The sequence below is a fragment of the Formica exsecta genome, unplaced genomic scaffold (assembly GCF_003651465.1).
Source record: "Formica exsecta isolate Colony F162 unplaced genomic scaffold, ASM365146v1 scaffold222, whole genome shotgun sequence".
NCBI lineage: Eukaryota > Metazoa > Arthropoda > Insecta > Hymenoptera > Formicidae > Formica > Formica exsecta.
In genome coordinates, this window is record NW_021849518.1 from 52011 (window position 1) to 72702 (window position 20692).

General features: G+C 35.0%; 1 protein-coding gene and 1 pseudogene across 2 annotated transcripts in view; both read left to right on the top strand.

Annotated features, from left to right (window-relative positions):
• Nucleotides 1-2296, top strand: part of LOC115235453 — a 3229-nt pseudogene extending 933 nt beyond the window's left edge.
• Nucleotides 2297-3527: 1231 nt separating this feature from the next.
• Nucleotides 3528-20692, top strand: part of LOC115235424 — a 67387-nt gene continuing 50222 nt past the window's right edge. For both annotated transcript variants that reach the window (XM_029807216.1, XM_029807217.1), the window contains exon 1: nucleotides 3528-3854. The gene's annotated coding sequence lies outside the window, so the exon portion shown is untranslated. The remainder of the gene's footprint in view (nucleotides 3855-20692) is intronic.

Genomic DNA, 20692 nt, shown 5'->3' on the forward strand with positions numbered 1-20692 from the left:
TGTGACCAAAATTTACCGTCATTATGACGTCAGTTTGCTACTTGGGATATGTTTCAGAAATATTTCAGTAATATTACCGAAATATTGCTGAAATCTTTTAGCAAGGTTGCATTTTAAATGATTGCGGACATTGAAACATTGCAGAAATGTTGCAGAAACGGTCGTGAAATATTTATATAATATTGTTGAAAGATATAATATTTCAAATAGAATATTGCAGCAATGTATCAGAAATATTACATGCCGACTAGGATGGCCCCCGAAAACTAGTAATCCAACGATGGAATGTAAAAAAGCGACTAATCCGAAAGATAATTGGACTGCCATCAAATACACAAGAGTATTAGGACCGTATAGTAAGTTCAATATAATATTGATACATGATTAATTACTATCTTTAATACTTTTTTCCCTGATTATTATTAAATTTATATAAATTAATTTTTTCCAAGGTAATTACGAAACTGCCAGATCAGTAAAAATTGCTGCTGTTGATTTATCTACTAACGATGAAGAACCGTTACAAAGCATCACTAATCAAAGTGATCAACTTCCGCAGAAACGTCTTCGAAAAAAACCGGCACATTTAATTTCATCTAGTGACGATGAAGATGCCGATGATGAATCGGGGAGTAGTGTATCAATTTGTTATTATATCTATACATTTATATATTTTGTAAATGCACTCTATAAATTCTTTATACTTTTTTCTTAGCCGTTACGACTAAAATTAAAGAAAATGTTCCTAAACCTACATTTGCATATAATGTTGATGACGAAAAACAAAAAAATTCGGTGGAATCTAAAACAAAAGGTAAAAAATCTTGTTCAATGTTAAAAAGATCATAAGATAATTTCCATTATTTTTTGTATATCTAGTACTCGTCTAAATTTATTATTTTGCCATTTATTATTTTATCATTGTATTTTAATTTAGTTGTATGTGTATAATTATTTAGGTCCAACAATTGCCTCTAAAGGTCAGAACGTAAAAAATATTAAAAATGAAAATATACATTTGGAGCCTGACGACAACAATAATCGTGAGGATGAATTATTACTCGAAGACACAATCCTTGGACTACGGGGATTTTTTTGCAGATGATCCTGTAATCTGTTGAAAAAACTCTTGATTTAAAAAAAGTCAAATTTGCTAATAAATGTGACGAAAATCTCAATTCTGGTTAGTTTCCCTGAAAAATAGAAATAAGATATGTCAAGTTTTGTAATATTTATTCTAAATTTTTATATTTCCAGATTCAGTTTGTTTCCAACCACGCAAGGATGTTAAACCCATTATTCGTAGTATTGTTAAAGCCAGTAAGTATCACTGTATCATTAGGACCACCTGGCATGGTACTAACAAATTCTAATCATACCTATAACAAACTTTTATTTTTTTTTTCACAAAATTTGCAGCCTTATATAGTTATGATTATTTTGTAGTAATTAAAGTGAATATATCTTGAAATACCGATTTTGTTTCAATAGATATACCAATACACGTGGTAAACCAAGAAAAGCCTCAGTCTTCTCACGTTTCTTCAGTTCCGAAGCAAGAAACTACTGCTGCTACTGTTACGAATCCGTCCTCCACGAAGTGTCACACACACTGTTGTGAGTACAAGAGTCCATGTGATTTTGGCGATTTTCCAATTAAGTTTTTCAATAACCAGCTTCCAGATTTTATTAATATCTAAATCTACAAAAGTTTTTTCATAATATATTGTGTAACGCTCCAACCTCCTTAATAAGATAGAGATACCAACTGAACATGTTTTTTAAATAATTTGAGAGAAGACTTATCTTGATTATTTCACTTATATCAATGAGAAGTCTTACAACTTACACACATAACTGGCTAAAGCTATCTTTCTATTTACAGCTGCATGTCGTCACAATATCGAAAGAAAATATTGCATAAACTTGAAGCTTTAAGAATGTCTCTTCTGGACTCTAATTGCTTTAATAAGTCCCGCACAATGCTAAACATTCTACCCTACCACAATTTCCAATACAAAATATAGAAAGTTTAAAGGCATTCAATAAATTATTGGATGATGATGCAGACGGAGCACGTACTCAATATGTAAATAATTTTTAAATTCTGCTTACTACTTGAAAATTTTATTATACAATAATACACACTGGCTTTTTATTACGTATATATACATTATTCGGGTATCGAACGTTCAATCAGATACAATGTGATTTTTCCAGAGCAAATCAGCTGTTTTGCGACATTGCCAATTCTTGCATCACTAATTTTCTCTGCCACAATAATCATGCTGTGTAATAAAATAATATAAATATATCTCATTAAATAATTCTATCATTAAAAGATAAGTACTCTATAACTGAATGGTTCGTAAAAAAAACTACTGACAAGAGGAACACCAGACATTGGTCTCCACTCTCCACCCCTTCGATTTCGCTGAGTCTGACATATATTATAGTTCTATCCTTTCATTAATTCATGGTAAAATAATACGACCCAACTCTCAAGCATTCGCAAAAAAAAAACTTTAAAAATTTACATGAGTTTAAAAATTTGCATGGTCTTTATGTACCGAACTGTAAGTACAGTTTGGTAGCTAAGCGGCGCGGCTTGGTGGTTAAGACGCGGCTACTATTGCGTATTGCTGGTTACTTTTTGAAACTTTTTTTTTTAATCTGCATTGAAGCGAATTATTATGTTATTTATTTTTATTATTTTAAGAGACTGATGGAGCAATGCGAAGCAATTAAGGAGCAATCGTTTTATGTTATATTATGTTTGAATATTCTCGCCGTTGGCTTCTGAGCCATATAGTTCCGATAGGCGGTCGATAGGTGACAACGGTGTCGCTAGAGAAATTATTAATTTGTTAATTTTCGATGAAAAATGCAATAAATCATGAAAATAATGATGGAGCAATGCGAAGCAATTAAGGAGCAATCGTTTTATGTTATATTATGTTTGAAAATTCTCGCCGTTGGCTTCTGAGCTATATAGTTCCGATAGGCGGCCGATAGGTGACAACGGTGTCGCTAGGGAAATTATTAATTTGTTAATTTTCGATGAAAAATGCAATAAATTATGAAAATAATGATGGAGCAATGCGAAGCAATTAAGGAACAATCGTTTTATACTGGATATAGTTGCAAAAAACTATTGGAAATATGCTTTTGAGTGAAAATAATAAATTTTACGTTTTTTTTAAATATTTCGAAAACTACTAATTTTAAAAGGGGAGCAATTGTGGATTCTGACGGAGCAATTAAGGAGCAATCGTTTGAGCTATAAATTATTAAAAAATATGAACTTCCAGCGCCAACTTATTTCCGGTGGGAAGGATTATACGCGACGCGAGAAAAGCGAAAACACTTTTTGTTACCGGCCAACATGGTGGGGATTACGCCATCGGCTCAGTTCGCCCGCTCATTCGCTCAACGACCGCCGAATGCGCATGCGGTGCGTCGCCTCTGTCTCGCTCCCGCTCCCGCTCTCGTTCGTCACACCGCGTCGCTGCTGTTTCGTCATTATTCGCTCTCCGTGCTCCGTGTTGCGCCGTCGCGGAACGCGTTTCGTCTCGTCTCATTTTTCACGCACACGGAACGTCCGCAACCCGCAACAGTCGCGCGTCGCGACGCGACAGGTTCGCGCGTGTCTCGTCGTGTAATCTTTCAAGTGCGTACGTATTATACGTATATACATCTTGTGAAACGTTTTTTGTGCTCCAAATTCTCTCAAAGGAAATTCTCTTGTTTGGAGTGAAGTTATTCGCGAGAGAAGAGGAAGGAGAGAGACGCTCTCCGCACGTTGGACAGCGTCGAAGAGCATTCGCCGCGCTGAGATTCTCCAAATTTTCGAGGTACGTATTCTGTACATTTTGCACGCAGAGGTGCCTCTGTGTGTATGTATATATGCGTGTGTGCGCGCGTCGTACTTTTCGAGTCCCTTTTGGCCGCGTTTTCTCGCTCTCGGAACGGAGCCGCCACCACCTGTTGGCCATGGAAAAGTGCAACGACTCGTGACGGCCGATGCCTCAAATCGTACCGGCTTGTTTAATCGCGTATATTGTGATGCCGTTTAAACTGCAAATGCAATCTCATTTTCATTTTCGAAATATATACGATTATAATCAATTTTCATGATTTCGGCTCACGTAAGAATGAACTCATTGGATTGTCGTGAAGTTATATACCGAAACAAGTGTGAAGTTTCTAAATCTCTCTCTGACGCAAGTCTACCTTTATTTGAAATTTAATTCGAGTTTTGAAAGTTTTTTATGGTTCTAAAAAAGCTTTATTTTCAACCTATTTAAGAGATTATTAACAGAGTCGATTCGGTAGAAGCGACGTACATCGTAAAAGACAAATATATGAATCATAAATATTTTTTATTTTTTAATTTTTTAATTTATGACCCAACTTTTTTTTTTTAACAAACGCGTGCACTTCGGGCAAAATAAGAGCTCGCAAAATATGGAATCTAACTGCACTCGTCTTGATTAGAATGGGTGTGAATATCGCTAAAAATAGACGGTGAGGGATACAATTTCTCGACTAAATAAGATCTATCGAAGATTATGAAATAAGATACAATCGACGAAGGAATTCTCGTTCCCCCGTGCCCCCGTCATTGATTCGCATTCCATTTAAACTCTATTCCGCAATATTGTCGAAAGCACTTGTGTAATGAATTATACAGCGGCAATATATTCTTTATCACCATATTTATTGAATCATAAATTCGATATTTTTGCGTATTCCTTCAGTAGAGTAACACTTAAAAAAAAAGACGTAAACATTTCAACTATTTTGTTATCATCTCGTCGCTTATTCGTGGAATTTTTTTTGAATCGAGCTTTCTCGATGGATCTTTCCACCCATGTTTCTCATCTCCGAGGTAGAAAATCTTTCGAGATGTATGCAAAGTTAGACGCAGTTTTGCAAGTTAAATTTCGTTTCGCCAGGCAGATCTCGGTTTAACTTTGCGAAGTATACTCGAAACTAATTTGAATTAAACATAGCCAGCGTCTTTCGCGTTTTTTCTTAGGTATATTAAGCTATATAAACCAAATTATCAGAACACATTAAATTATATATGGAATTAATTTGCTAATTTTTTGCTATTTTTTACTATCAAAAGTAATTTTTTTGCTCCAACTAAAAAAGTTACGAAGTGCTAGATAGTTTAAGATTAAGCTACCAACGCCGCTATTTTGTAAAAAATAGCATATACATAAGTCAAAGCAAAAAATTAATAATACTAAAATTATTTGCTACTTTTATATTAACTTACTCCAGCTTTTAAAAAGATACCAAGAACAAAATGCGGCGCTCAAGAATAAAGCGCATTAAAGAAATTATTTGAAGAAAAAATATTTTGTTTGCATTATTATAGCATCAGAATGTTCCCTGAATTATTTATTCTCAAGATATCCAGGTCCTGAATTTTTTGCTCGCGAAATAAATTTAAAAAGTTTATATTTTACTCATTATATAAGTCTGTTTAAATAAAATAACTTTTTTTAATTTTTTATATCTCTATTTACAGGAATAATAGTGTGTTAACATTTAAACTAAACTTTTTAATAGTTGGGGCAAAAAAATTATTTTTGAATGGAAAAAATAGCAAGAAATTAACAAATTAATTTCATATATAATTTATTGTGTTTTGATAATTTGGCTTACAATTAGATAGCTTAATATACCTTCTTTTCTTGTAGTTTTCTTCCGCGATTATTATCTCTCGATGTCGGAGTTCTTTTTCCCCGAAACATAAAGCGATCGGTTATTATTTTTTCCCGTTTATCGACGTTTATTTACGTCGATTGTAATTCTACGGATTGAATGATTTTCGAGTAACCGGGCCGATCGACGTGGCTCGTGTTTACAAAATACGCGTTGTAGAAATACGCTTTGTCGAGCGCATTGGCAAAATGTTTTACACGGTTGACTGACAGGATTGCACTGGTTCGAAGTAATGAGGCCATTAAAATCGCGTCAACGATAAGGTTAATTCACCACAGGCGGCGCACGTTTTGCGAAAATATTTGCGTTCATCGTATGAACACGACGAATTATATCTGGACGCCGATATAATTTCGACTCGACACGTCGTCTGACTATAAAGCTAGATATTGCAAATGCGTTAATATTTTTGCGTCGGTTGTCAATTAAAAGAATAAACGTATCGTTTGTGACGGAGATTATAAAGAATACACACGAGTAGAGATTGAAAGGGTAGTAAAAATAAAACAGAAACTTTGGATAAAAAATTCCGTAAAAAACTGTTTTTTATTCTCCCAAAAATGGGTTTTTCACCCCATTAATTACTCAGAATATCCATTTTGAAAAATTTATAGCAAAAATCTAATTTTGATGCTTATTTATTAACCTTTGCATGGCTTTGAAAAATGAGCATCAAATTTACTAAAATTAGATATCAGATTCCATGTATTATTCTCACTTCTGGTCCACAAAATAACAAAAATAATAACAGTTTAATTATACTTGAGAGCATTTTCTTTAACTTTTATAAAACTTTAAAAATAAAGAACATTAAAAAATACCATTGAATTATAAAAATCAAAATTAACCTGTTTTTAAATATTCTAACTTAACTAATTAAACAAATATAGTAATCAACTCAGCCACATCCATTGAAATTGATTACTAATCCAATAAACAAAAAATTAATTTAATTCTCATACCATCTTTTGTTCGAAGAAAACTGGCACTATCTTTCAAAATTACCAAAAAACCAGTTTTTTACCCAAAAATACTTATTATTTAGTTTCTTTCTTTATTTTTCAAGAACTCGGTTTTTTAAATCTCTATATGCGCGTAATTTCGGATCGATATCAATCGTAAGAAGATTGTGAAATGATAGCGAATATTTATATAAACACTTGCATAAATTCACGGGGACTCATGTCGATTACGAGAATAAACGTTATAAACGCGGCAGATCGCGCGAGGTTTAAAGACGATAATTGCGGCACGTTAATCACATATTACATGGGTGGGCATGGCTACAAGGTTATATGATCGCTTCTACGATCGATAATAATGAATCGTTACGAAATCAACGATTTGCTGGTATTGTTACACGCATGTTTGTTGACCACGCGGCTTTGATGCGCTGATTTTTAATGTTACGTAAATTCTAGAACGTCATTTTGAGCATTAGAGAGAGAGAGAGAGAGAGAGAGAGAGAGAGAGAGAGAGAGAGGGAGAGGGAGAGAGACTGTATGCAAAAGTGCAACATCGTCGAATTTACATTTACAATTAGTCACAATAATGTTACGACTTCGTACATTTTGAGAGAGAGAGAGAGAGAGAGAGAGAGAGAGGGAGAGGGAGAGAGACTGTATGCAAAAGTGCAACATCGTCGAATTTACATTTACAATTAGTCACAATAATGTTACGACTTCGTACATTTTTTTCATTTTACGAATTGTACATTTAAAAAGAAAAATATAGTACACATATTAGGGTTTATACTTTATTTATCATATATATTAATTGACGCTCGCGTTTCAATCAATTTATCAATAAAAAAAGATAACGAAAATTAAATAACGAAAAAAATCTGACATAATATTGTAAGTCTTTTTATCCGAGAGAATACTCGATTTTGGGCGCGGAAGATGATTTAATATAACCTTTTTTTTATCTCTCTTGTGTGTGGCGAGGGAGGGGGGAGGGGGGGGGGGCAAACGCGTTCGATGCGAGTAATGTCCGGACGTTGATGAAACGTGAAAGCGGTAGCCAACCGGCTCTTTTAAGTCTTCGGCGTGGATGGCGCGGGTGTTCTCGTCGTGTTGCATCCGAACAATGAATTACGCAACGCGTAGCGCGTTGGAATACACGGTCGTCTTTCTCTCTCTCTCTCTCTCTCTTTTTCTCTGTCTTGTTCCTCTCCTTTCTTTTTTTTACAAACAAGTACACAGGCAGGCGCGTTTAAACCGATATTACATAGTATTACGCGCGCGCGTTGCATTAGCAAAGGCAGGAAACGCGAAGAAGAGTCGTTCTATATATCGCGTCGACCTGGTTTAGGCACGCCCTGCGTTAAAAAGCGGAGAGAGAAAAGCAGAACGCGCTTCTCTGCTGAAATGTCAGATATCGATGTCGGTGAACGGATATCTCTCGTGCGTCATATAACGATATTACGTCGTGTATAAAGCCACGTCGTGAATGCGGTGGAACTCCGTTTGCCGGAGTCTTCGATACTTTGAATCGAATAGTGATAAAATACGGTCCGTGCGTGCAAAACTTTGGTATATCGCAATGCTGTCAGTAGTATATGAATATCGTCGAGACGTTGGGTATCAAGGGTAGTCTTGGGTACTGTAAGTCTCTCTTCCTACGATGCTCCGGGATCGTAGATTTTTATTAATATCATTTTCTTGGATCTCGCCGATCTCTCTAGCGTGAATTTGCGCGGTTTCACACATTTTTATGTACATGCGTTTTGAGTCTCGTAGATTTAAATTTTTTGATATTATGTCTAATTTTTTCTTTATGATAGGTGCTTATTTTTATAAATACATTTAATCTTAAAATTAGAATTATTGCACATTGTTTCGCGAATCATTATTTCCAATATCTACTATTCAGAATGTAAGATCTCCGATAAATCAGATAGATTTGCTATATGAGTTTTATTATTTATACTAGTCGCACATATATACACGCTGCTTGCTTCGTAGATTTCTGGCGCCGCTTACGTAGATTCTGCGTATTTTAGATCCACGATAACATAAAGCTTTACGTAAATACAGGCGCGTAAGCACACGCGGGTATGTCTAAACTTTACTCAGTAATCAGTATTCGTTTGGATTCCGGAGCAGGCCGGCCGCGGCAGGCGATAAACAGACGAGAATGTCATTAATAATGATCGCCGCCTTACACGTTTTTCGTACATCGTCTCCGCAAAAAAAAAAAAGAGAAAAGGAAAAAAAAGTGTTACCCTTTTCGATTACCGTCATTTCTACGGATGGAGAAAGGAGGATCAAGATCAGGTGTACGTTTTTTGCCAATTATGATCGATCACAGTTTTGTCGCAACGAATTTTTTCAAGACATTTCCATTTATTCTCGCGGCCATAATCTAGCCTGAACATCAACCAAACTTCAACATCGTGCAATCATGCGTCGCTTGTTCGATAACCATCGCAATTAAGGAGATTAACGTCTCCATCGCGCGGCTTTTTCATCGCGATTCAATGACAAGTGGGAAAGCCGTTATTACATTGCAGTTGCAATACAACCTGCAGTTTAAAAAGAGCGGTGGTGACGACGGCGATGGTAATCGCATACTATTCATGCGTACACGCACGTGCTCTTGTCACGTTTTTTTTCTTGGTAATCTTCATTTGGATCTTGAGACACGTAAAGATAAGGATCTATAGAATAAATAGATCATAGAAAAAAACAAGAACTGTCATAGTACCATAGAGCCCCGATATAGAATTATATTGAAATATTAAATATTTGTATGAAATTGTATAATAATAAAAAATTTATGAGCCGTAAGCAAATCGCGAAAGTAAAAATTTGTGATCGTGACGTTTGAATAATACTTGATTTATTTTGATATAACGTTGAACGATGAAAATTAAATGGATTTGAGGATCTGTGTCGAATGAAGGACTGTAGAAACAAATATTTATCATGTCTAAACTATCAAAATATTAAATAATATTTTGTACAATTTTATAATATTTTATAAAACATTATAAATATTAAATATCAAAAACTGTAAAACTAGTTGATATATTAGAAGAAATCAAATTTATATATAAGTTTGACATAAAGTTTCTGTTTAGAAAAATATATTTTATTTATCTATTATATTCTCTATTTTTTCAAGCTTTTCTCTAATTTTTAGTTTTATTTATTTTATCATATATTAATCAAAAGAGTTTATAAAATATTGTTAATTTTTTTTTTTACAATGCTACATAAGCATCATATTCTTTCTTTTTTTCTCTCTCGGGTTGCTAATACAATCGTTTCTTAGAGTGCATTAATTAATGCGGGTCAAAAAACTTTCTCGTCGTAGCATCTCTTGTCGGAAGGGCATGATAATATCAGGGAAACGGCTTGCGTAAACTGAGAGGAGGTTTTCCTCTTTATTCATCTCACGAACTTAATTGTTTTCTTATTCTATTCATCGCAATTTTTAATTGCACGCACTATGCGTTCTCGTGCAATTATCTCGATTATACAACGTAACACGAAGTAATCTCTATAGAGATGTTCGCATGATTATTCTCATATAAAAAATATCTTCCGCTATACTCTGATCTATTTATTATTGGTTGTTAATATATTGTCATTAATAATAATTGAAGGCAAATCGTTGAATCTCTAATTTTGTATGACACTAATTTTTTAGAATATTTTGTACTATGTTTTTACTTTATTTTTATATATTATCGATTTTTACAAAAATTTGTCGTAATATAAAATAAAAACAGTATTAATTAAAAAGAATAGTAATTAAATTTACTAAATATATAATTAAATTTTTAAATTGATATAATCAAAACAGATAAGATATTCACGATATATCTTTGTACTTAAAATTTTTATCACAACATTCCATCTTTGATAGTGCCAGAAATAGGTCGAACGTTCCGGGATTAACATCAGGGTTTCACGTGACGCAAAAGTCGAAATTAAAATAACGCACGCGATTGGTACCGCGCAGGCTTCGCTATCTACATACGCACGCGAACGAGTCGAACGCGATGGGAGAAAGTTCTCCGGCGACGTCCAAACGCCGGAAACGATGATGGCTTAGGCGTGAGCCGGAGATTTCGAGAGATCGGTCTTCGTTTTCATTGATGGAAGATCTCGCAAACGCGCGCTTTATATCCTCTCCTTCGATATCACAAGGTTTCGTGGCTACGTACTAAATTGCGGTGAAATCGTATTCGCGTGTAGGCGTCTCGACATTACGCGCATTAATTCCGCAAAATACGTCTTGTGTAACATAAAATCCGAGATTTACACTGAAACTCAATTGAAATTTCATTCAGAAAGAAGAGATAAGGAGTGACGGTAGTTTTAAAAGATTCTACGCATAAAGATTTCTTTCTTTTTTTTTTTTTAGTTTAAAAAGCTTTAATCTTAGGTCCAAAATTTTGAAAAAAAAATTTTGATTTTATGAATTGCTCTGGAATCAATGTAAAAACATTGATAGAACAGTTTAAAAGTGCCCCACATGTAAGCGGAGAGACCCCTGTTAAATTAATCAGCACTAAATTATACATAAATTATATGGAATATACATTATACATATCTTATATTGAATAAGATAGGAGTAGAAATAACAAGAACAATTTGTAAAATTGTTAAATATAATTACTCTGGGAATTGGCTATATTTATCGAGGATATTTCTCAAATGAATTATTAAATTATTATCATAACAAGTGGATTGATCACTTCGAGATCATGCAAACAATGTTTCTCTTTTTCTACAATGCTGCTTGCAATACAGCAATATATCATTGTAGCGCAACAGAGAAATAGGCAAATGTACACGGATTAAGATCGTTGGTACGCACTAGATGTGATTTATTGCGTTACGCTCACTCCGATTTATCAGTCATGACGTGGTAATAAGTTTTAATGGAATTAGGGTAAAAATTGGATAATACTTACTTGTTATGATTATATACGCACTGCCTCTATGATAGCTGGTATCTACCAATAAAATACTCGATGTTGTAACCGCCTCTTATGTTATCGCAGTCTTACTTTATTTCAGAATGTACAATCAAATTCAATTTATATTTCTGATCGTTATCATTTAATCAACATTTCACCGTAGCAAATAACTTTTTCGTTTTATTCAATCAAATTATATTCCTATAAATGTGCTTTTTAATATTGCGTTTTAATTAAAATTTTTACTTGCAAATTAATACATCGCATCTATTTATAATTTATTTGAATGGAAAAAGGAGTGCATATATATATCGCGCATATGGCAGAGATCGCCTTTGAAAGGATCAATCGAACATGCATAGCGAAGTTGAATGCAGTTACAAATGCAGGGAGATTAATATGTTCAGCGCTATACGCGATATGTTACCGCTCATGTCTATATTTTTAGCGCGATTCTGGGGCAACGCGGTAGAGATTCGAATCGGCGCATCGGGATCGAGCGTATTTCATTAGCGGAATTCATTAAGCTAATTAGAATCCTTCGTTACGCGTGTCCGTTTTGTAATTACGGGCGCGGAAACGCTCCGCGGAATCCGTGGAAGCTGGAAAAATTGCGCATTCTGTGGCTTGGATGCTCCACTTTTCGGTCCCCGATATGCCTTGATGAAAAAAAAAATCGTCTCGGTGAGCTCATTTTTTTTTTCTAATGCGTCGCGATAAAAAAATCTTTCCAAGATTATTGCCTGTGTTATTATTGTCAGCTCTACTATTCGCATCCATATTTAATTATTAGATGCTTTAATTTTCTTACATATGTATTCATAATCTTTAATAATTATTTTATTATATTTATACAATTACTTCTTTATTACAATTATAAGTACTTTAGTCGCTTTAATTTATCAATTATAGGGTTTCGAGAATTTCTGAAATAGGCTTTAGAAAATTAATCGTGATGCAAATTATCGACGCGACGACAACTGTCTGGCAACTCGTTTATTGTTGCTCGTTATTATTTCGCGCACGGGTCGAAACACGTTGTCATCGTCAATTTACGTCGGTATGCTCGCAACGCAGGTGCAGAGATGCGACACATACCGGCAGGTGCGAGACAGACAAGCGATCTAACCCAAATTCTCCGCTGACAATTACGGTCCGGTTTTCACCGTGACTCGCGGTTTCCCTCTCGCAGGCAAATAGATTGAAAAGATAATAGATAAAGAGGAATGTGACGTATTACGTCTGTATGTGTATGCAATTAACCGCGCAATTAACGCGGTCATATCTCATCGTAACGCGGACAGAATCAGCTTTTCGCGCGGGCAACACAGATTGTCTCCATAGATATCACATCGCCGGATTTTACTTTTGCGAAATTGAGATATGGCTTAACTTTAATCGGGATCGTTTGTCCGTGTTTAGAAAGCGATTCATCTACTTGCATCCCTGCCCATTTTCTCCATAACAATATAGTGCTTTCGAGTGCTCTCGATGTCTCTGAATCGTTCTGATTGTGAGACGTTCGCCAATCGCTAAAATAAATTTTCTCATTTATCTTAAAAAAATTCATAGGAATGGGCATTATTAATACTAATATTTCATTTATTATCTCATTTAAAAAAAAAAATATATATCTTAATATATCTTATTTAAAAAAAAAAATGTTCCTTTGTTATAAAACCCTAAAATATATTTTGATAGATCTATTAAAATACATTACTTATTCGAAGCCGAAATTCTCTTATCAACGTTCATCTTTGACTTGGGCGTTTACGAAAGGTAGGGTTCCTTGGCACAACTGTGTGCGATAATAACGCTATCATTTTCGCAGTGATCGCCTAACCGCCGCAATAACACGCTATAAATAACCGCAGGCAAACCGGTATTGAGGTCAGGTGGTGGTAACGGCGGTGGATCCACGATCGCCTACCGCATATCCCGAAAAAGCGATGATTTCAGTCAGAATTATACGCCCGTCCGGTTGCGGATCCCGCGATGTTTGTTGCGACTGCATTTCGTTCGCGGTGTGCAAGATACGCACATATGTATACGAGATAGAGAAAAAGAAAGAGAGACGGATCATGGCGAGAGATCGCGGATGCGATCGCGAATGCGATGTGCACTGGCCCGCTCCGACATGCTCTGCTTGTCTCCGCAAACGCGACTCATTATGAGGCGCCTCTCCTCTTTCATCTTTCTCTCGATCGTCTCCCTCCGTCTTGCTCCTCTGTAAATGTTATTTTGTCGATTTTCTTCCCGGTATACGGAGCGCAGTGTTCAGTGTTATCGTGGCATTTACGGTATTTTCACCGATTTTTATTTTCGCGTTTATCATATCTATACGTTATAAATATTGTGGAATGATGGATTAAGATGTTAATTTTTTATACTAGAGATATAAGGATATAAAATTAATTTTATAACTGAAAAATCAAATCCAAACAATTTTTAGAAAATTGAAAAATCGCCGGGAAACTTTCCCAATATTGTTTTTATTGAAAATAAAATTGTGTCATTTGTGAGTTTTATTACGCTGCTTTTTTTGCGCTCTCTCTTTTTCTTTTTATTTATTTTTACTTATAAAGAGTTAGTCTTGCGTTTCAATCAATGCGTCGGATTGCCTGCTCGCAAAAATAACCAACAAGATTATTTTTTTTGCGATCCGACTTTCTCGGTATCTTTATTGATGGAAATAACCGATATCGGATGAGTTTCGATTTTCGATACTTACTTTCTAACATATTTATAATATATAAGAAGAAGTTTTTATATTTTTTCTGAATAATTGGCGTGTTTTTCGATGCATTATTTCGACGATATTTGATTTCGGTCGCATGAAAAATAGTCCTTGGAATGTTTTTTTCCTCCTCAGGTCTCGTTAGATCTCGTGGGAGGCGTCTTCTTATCGATGCGTAAATTTATCGCGCGACTTTAGCGGATTTCCCACGAGAATCGATATCCTCTTGAAAAATGAAGAAGGAACAAAGAAAAAAAAATTCCCTGAGAAAGAAACAAGGCTTTAACATGATGGGCGAACACATGAGTGCGCGCCTGCTTTTCCAGAAGATGCTTTTCTTTTTCCTATCGCCCGAGCTGCATAAATTCTGACACGTACGTCCGCGATCGTTAAACTGTAAGAAGGAACGGGTTTTGTCGGCGTCGTAGGAGGAAGCCCGACGAACCGGGCTTCCATTACCGTTGTAAGAGTATAGCTCAGGGCCGTATTACGCAAGAGAGCCGGTCCGACGAACCTGATCGTCCGACACTGATCCCTATGTGGATCTCTCCCCACCGAACGTTGCCCGACCGGATCTCTCTCCTTCGATCGCGGGGTCGAAGCTCATTCGAGGGTTTGCCTTGAATCCGTCGAAAAATACCTGAACAAAATACCTATTGCACACGTGCGATCAACGTGACACAATTCATACAAAACAAAAAACATATCCATGATAAGACATAAAAAAAAAAAATTTTTATTACTCAGGTTAAAAAAAAACTTTAATTAAATTAATATAATTTCTCTGCTTTCTCTATATTGTTCTTAATAAAATTTAAAAAAAAAAGATATATATTAAAAAGTTTTAAATATTCTAATATTTTTATAAAAAAGTAAAGTTCTCACTTTACCTCTCTTTTCTCTTGCTAAGATTCGAATAACACATACCTTTTCCGTAAAAAAAAAAAAATTGACGTCTTTGTGATGTCGTCTGCGGATTCCTGAAATATTGGGCTCAAAGTCGACGTACGCGCGTGAAAGTAGGGCGATTTATCACTTCGAAGGGAAATGAGATAGCTGAGAAAAAGAGGCGGAAAAGTCTGCATATCAGCCGGCTGACTCGCTTGTCGGATATCGTCGATGTATAGTGCATATAGCACTGCACGCCCACATTCCGATGAGTCCGAGAAGCGAATCTTTTCGTCTTCCTTACGAGTCTCTTGTATAGAGTGCACCGATGTTTACCGACGCGGTCCCGCGTCATGTTCTTTCGCAGGACACGTCCGCCTCGAGTTCCCTTTTGCGAGAGACCGAGGTGAGCAACATGTGAAACGAATTAAAAGTGCAGGCGATTAATTTGCGGATGTATGCAGAAAGTTTGTCGAGCATGGTACTTTAATTCCAAATTGACATTTGAACTGAGAGTCAATTCAACAATGTATTATTGGGAAAGTTTACGAGACGATTTTCACAAATGATATAATAGACGGGGAAAAACTTATCCTACCTTTTTATTTTATTTATATTTAATTTTTACTTTAATTTTATTCTATTTGTTTCTATATATACGCAAATTTTATTTTAATAATATCTCCTCTCTTGTATTTTAATTTTATTTCTATATATGTGATCTGTATTACTTTTGATCTTTGTATTACTTTTGATTTTGAAGATTAAATCATAATAAATTTTTTTTTGACGGTATAATCAAGCAAAAAGATAAATCATTTTTTAAACGTAAATATACAGAAAAATAATAATGAAATATTAATTGGTTGACATCGAGAGACCGTAATTCCGATCATGACTCGTTTTGATCTCGAAGTAATCTCGAAGCCTGACTTACCCAATGTAATATCGAGACGTCACGCGCCTTGAAAGGCGGGCGTGTCGTGTCTTGGAAAGGAGGTCGACATATTATCGATCGGTTCAAGCGACGATCATTATCAAACTTTGATTTAGCCGGATCTACGAATACGTAGTATATTTCTTCGCGAACTTTAGGATGAGCCCGGAATGTGCCGGGCTAAGCTAAGCGGTTTATGCCGCTTACAGTGGACAAGCGTTATAAATTAATTGGCAGAGGCGTATTTTACCACCACCGTGAAGAGCCGGTCGTGCACTATCGATTGGCGTGCAACACTGCAAAGGACGTCGACCTCAAAATTCTACCGACTAGAGTACGGAGAAACGATCGATAGTCGTGCCGAACGTCTACCTTTCGAGCGTTGGCGTTCTCGCTACTTCCGACGCCGTAATTGTCGTCTATAGCTCCGCGGATTTCAACTCGCGGAGATCCTCCATTCCGTATAAAATAGAAAACCGTTAATGCTAAACTCACTTTTTACATAGGTTAAACACGTTCATCACCGCGGACAATCTCCGTGATTCTAATCAAATTCATGCTTAATTAAAATCTAAAGTTTACGAAGATCAAAGTATATTAAATAATTTAATTTAATAGAAATGATGAAATGATAATGAATTTATTTGTAATTAATATTGTGATTTAATTAATAATAAATTAGCGACAAATTAATTTTAATTTTTGTGGTATAAATATCAAAATTAATACAAAAAGATTATACACATGCGTAGAAATAAAATTAAAATAAAAAAGGGATATAATATCAAAATTAAATTTGCGGATGTAGAAAAATAAAATTAAAGTAAAAATTTAATAAAAATAAAACAAAAAATCAGACAAGTTTTGTCTATTTATCATTTTTGAAAATCGTTTCATAAAGCTCCTCAATAATATTATATGTTAAACTAGACATATGTGTGTGACGTTTATTTCGCCCGTACCTCTCGCGATACGGCATTATTAATATCTTACACGTCAATGCGAGGCGTCGTAATCATTTTTATGGATTAATACGTTCTTATCTCATTTCTACTGCGTTCCGAAACGAAGACGAGCGCGGAATGTCATTCTTCGCGGGATACCGTCTTTACGGATGCAAGTCGTAGCGCAGTTGTGTGCAGTCGTATGTAGTTGAATGCAGCTTAGCTCGGTAACGTTCTTTTGCGCGGGCCGAAGATAGCCACCGCGAGTTTCAGGAGATTAATGACTTCCTTATGGCATTTACGTTCGTGCATATTCACGCGCATCCCGACTTAAATGGGGACCATCCGATGCGTCCGAATGTTCGAGAGTGTTCGTAATAGAATCTATTTAGAACTTATTCTGATAATGATAGGAATTCTAATAACAATAGGATATAGTTCTAATAGCAATAAAATTCCTCTAGAATATATTCCAACAATGAGTTTTGAAAATATTTTCATCTCTTTCAATTTATTTTAATCATTTATATCTTTTTTTTTATTTTTATTGTTGGATATATTATATTACATAAAACTCTTAAGTTAAGATGTTAGTATCTGAGATTGAGAGATAGCACTTTTTGATAATATATTAATAAATGTGGAATGTGTGGATTATCAAGAAGGAATAAGATACACATTATGGATTTATGTAATTATCAATTATTAATTATTGAATTTTTCTAAGCTTCTTTCTTTCTTTCTCTCATTATTGAGTTTTCAATTCTTATTAAATAAAATTTGACATTCAACGAATTGCTCGCGTCATCGTTCTTAAACGAATTTTATTCATCCTTCACGAGCATAAGTGATAAATCGCGATCATGTGGTCCAGATGTGATTTACCATATCTCGTACAATGATATTATTCAATAAGCATCTCCCTTCACGTTTCTATAACCCAGGGGGGGGGGGTTTCATCTAAATGTGCCAATTATTCCTTATTTAGCATACAGCGGTGGAAAGGCGTTTTCACCGGAGTCATAGGTTACCGTTTTACATGGCGATACGTAATGATCGCGCGGCGAGGCTTTCTACCTTCTTCTCTCGAAGGTAAAAGGTGAAAGACGAGGAAAAGATGAAGAAGGACGCGATGGCGAAATTCGCGCGCATTATCCAATTAAACGAATATTCATCCTTCACGAGCATAAGTGATAAATCGCGATCATGTGGTCCAGACGTGATTTACCATATCTCGTACAATGATATTATTCAATAATCATCTCCCTTCACGTTTCTATAACCCAGGGGGGGGGGGGGGGTTTCATCTAAATGTGCCAATTATTCCTTATTTAGCATACAGCGGTGGAAAGGCGTTTTCACCGGAGTCATAGGTTACCGTTTTACATGGCGATACGTAATGATCGCGCGGCGAGGCTTTCTACCTTCTTCTCTCGAAGGTAAAAGGTGAAAGACGAGGAAAAGATGAAGAAGGACGCGATGGCGAAATTCGCGCGCATTATCCAATCGTCGGGAGTGCTCTTGCGGACGGCGTTTACGGGGTTTGGCGGCGATTCCAAGTCGTGACCGATCCTCCGGTGGGAATCCGCCCTGAGATCAACTCTCATACTCCTCGAGAGAAGCTGTGTTTCCGTATCTCCCTTTCTCTCTCTTTCTCACTTGCTAGGCTTTTTCCTATTCCCTTCTCTGCTTCTCTCGAATCCTTACCGCCGCTTCAATCTTTCTCTCTCCTGAATTCCACCGCGTCTCTCTCTCTCTCTCTCTTTCTTTCTCTTTCTTACAATCTCTGTAGCCTATGGTACTAATAGTGCACATAGCCTCTCGGCGCATACAGTCCAGTACACAGTCAAAGAAATGATCTCGTGCAATTGGATCGCACGCTGTATGTGTAACATTATTCTCGTGTGCGCGACAGAACCGCTTCGACTGCGGTTCATTTGATCTTGCTACTTAAATTTCGGTAGTCGGAAATATGATTTGCATGCGAAAGGAACGCGAGAGGGAGAAAGAAAGAGAGTTTTCTTTATGAAAGGCGGATAAGATAACTAAAATCTATTTGTCTATGTTTAACAACACTTAAACACTAGTTGTTTATGATACTTAAATCGTAAAATTTAAACAATATTTTTGCAGAGATCGTATTATGAGATCGAACATTTATGTAGGAGTATTAAAACAAATGAGACATTTATATATACATATTTGTTACTCTATTAATATAATCATTGAAGTATTGGATATACTTTTTATATACTTATATCAACACTAAAATCAATATATCAGGATTAATTTAATAACTTTTCTATCGAGATTTTTAAAGTTTATAGATGTACTTTTATTATTTAATCTCTTATTTTACTTTCACAATAATAATTAAATTAAAATTAATTTGTTCGTAGATTAATTTAATCACTTTCTTAACGAGGTTTTTTAAAATATCAATTCTGTTATTTTATTTTTAATAATAATTGGAATAAAATACATTTGTCCTACAGATATAAATATTGGAAATGTCATTACAATTTTCCGATTTTTATCTAAGAGGATGCGTAAGTCAAATGAATGAGATTTTTTTCAATTGACATTAGTAAGCAGCCACTTGCTCGGCGTGAACAATCTTCCAAGGAATTTCGAAACAGAGAGTAACGAATTCCTTTCTCCTATTTCAATCGCTTTTTACTATTCCTTCCTAGATGTTTGGATGATGTTGAACGTGTTCGAATATGTGTCCTTTCGAGATCGGTTAAAAATAATCTGATTGTGAGATCGGTGAAAGGTAAAGGTAATAGTGAATTGCAAAACTGTATTGGGAGATCATGAAGAATCGAGATATGTAGAGTTTTGAAAAAGTATAAATTCTAATGTATAAATATACTAACGATAATTACCATAATTTTTTCATGATATTCAGGAAATATATAAAATGTATTTATAGTAATTTAACTATTTTAACGAAATTTTTATTTAATTTGCTTTCTAAATAAATACGCCATTAAACACATTTTTTATTTTCTTATCCTTTATTGAACTTAGTCAATAAATTATAAAGATTAGTAATTATAAAGAATAAATGAAGATATGATTTCCGCGCGCAATTCAGAGTTACTTAAAAAATTGCGGAATAATTATTGAATACGTTGGATCACTCCCATGCGACAAAGAAAAAACTTTTGCGTCATGCGATCTTTCGTGCTGTCGAAACATTTCCGCGGGCAATCACATCGAATGCCAATTGTACGATGCATTATTCTGACGTATGCCAAAGGTTCCACGTCTGACGTACTTAATAGTATATATATCAGAATTGGTGATTAATGAGTTTTCTAATGTAAGTGGCAACACATTTTTTAGCCGCTTAAATTATTAATTATTGTAATTTTTTTTGGTCATTCTTGAGAAATATCAAAGATAAAGTTTGATTAAAAAGTTTAGTGATCTACTCTGTATATATATAAATTATATGTTTCTATATTTTAATTAATTTTTTAGAGAATAAAAAATATATATATATA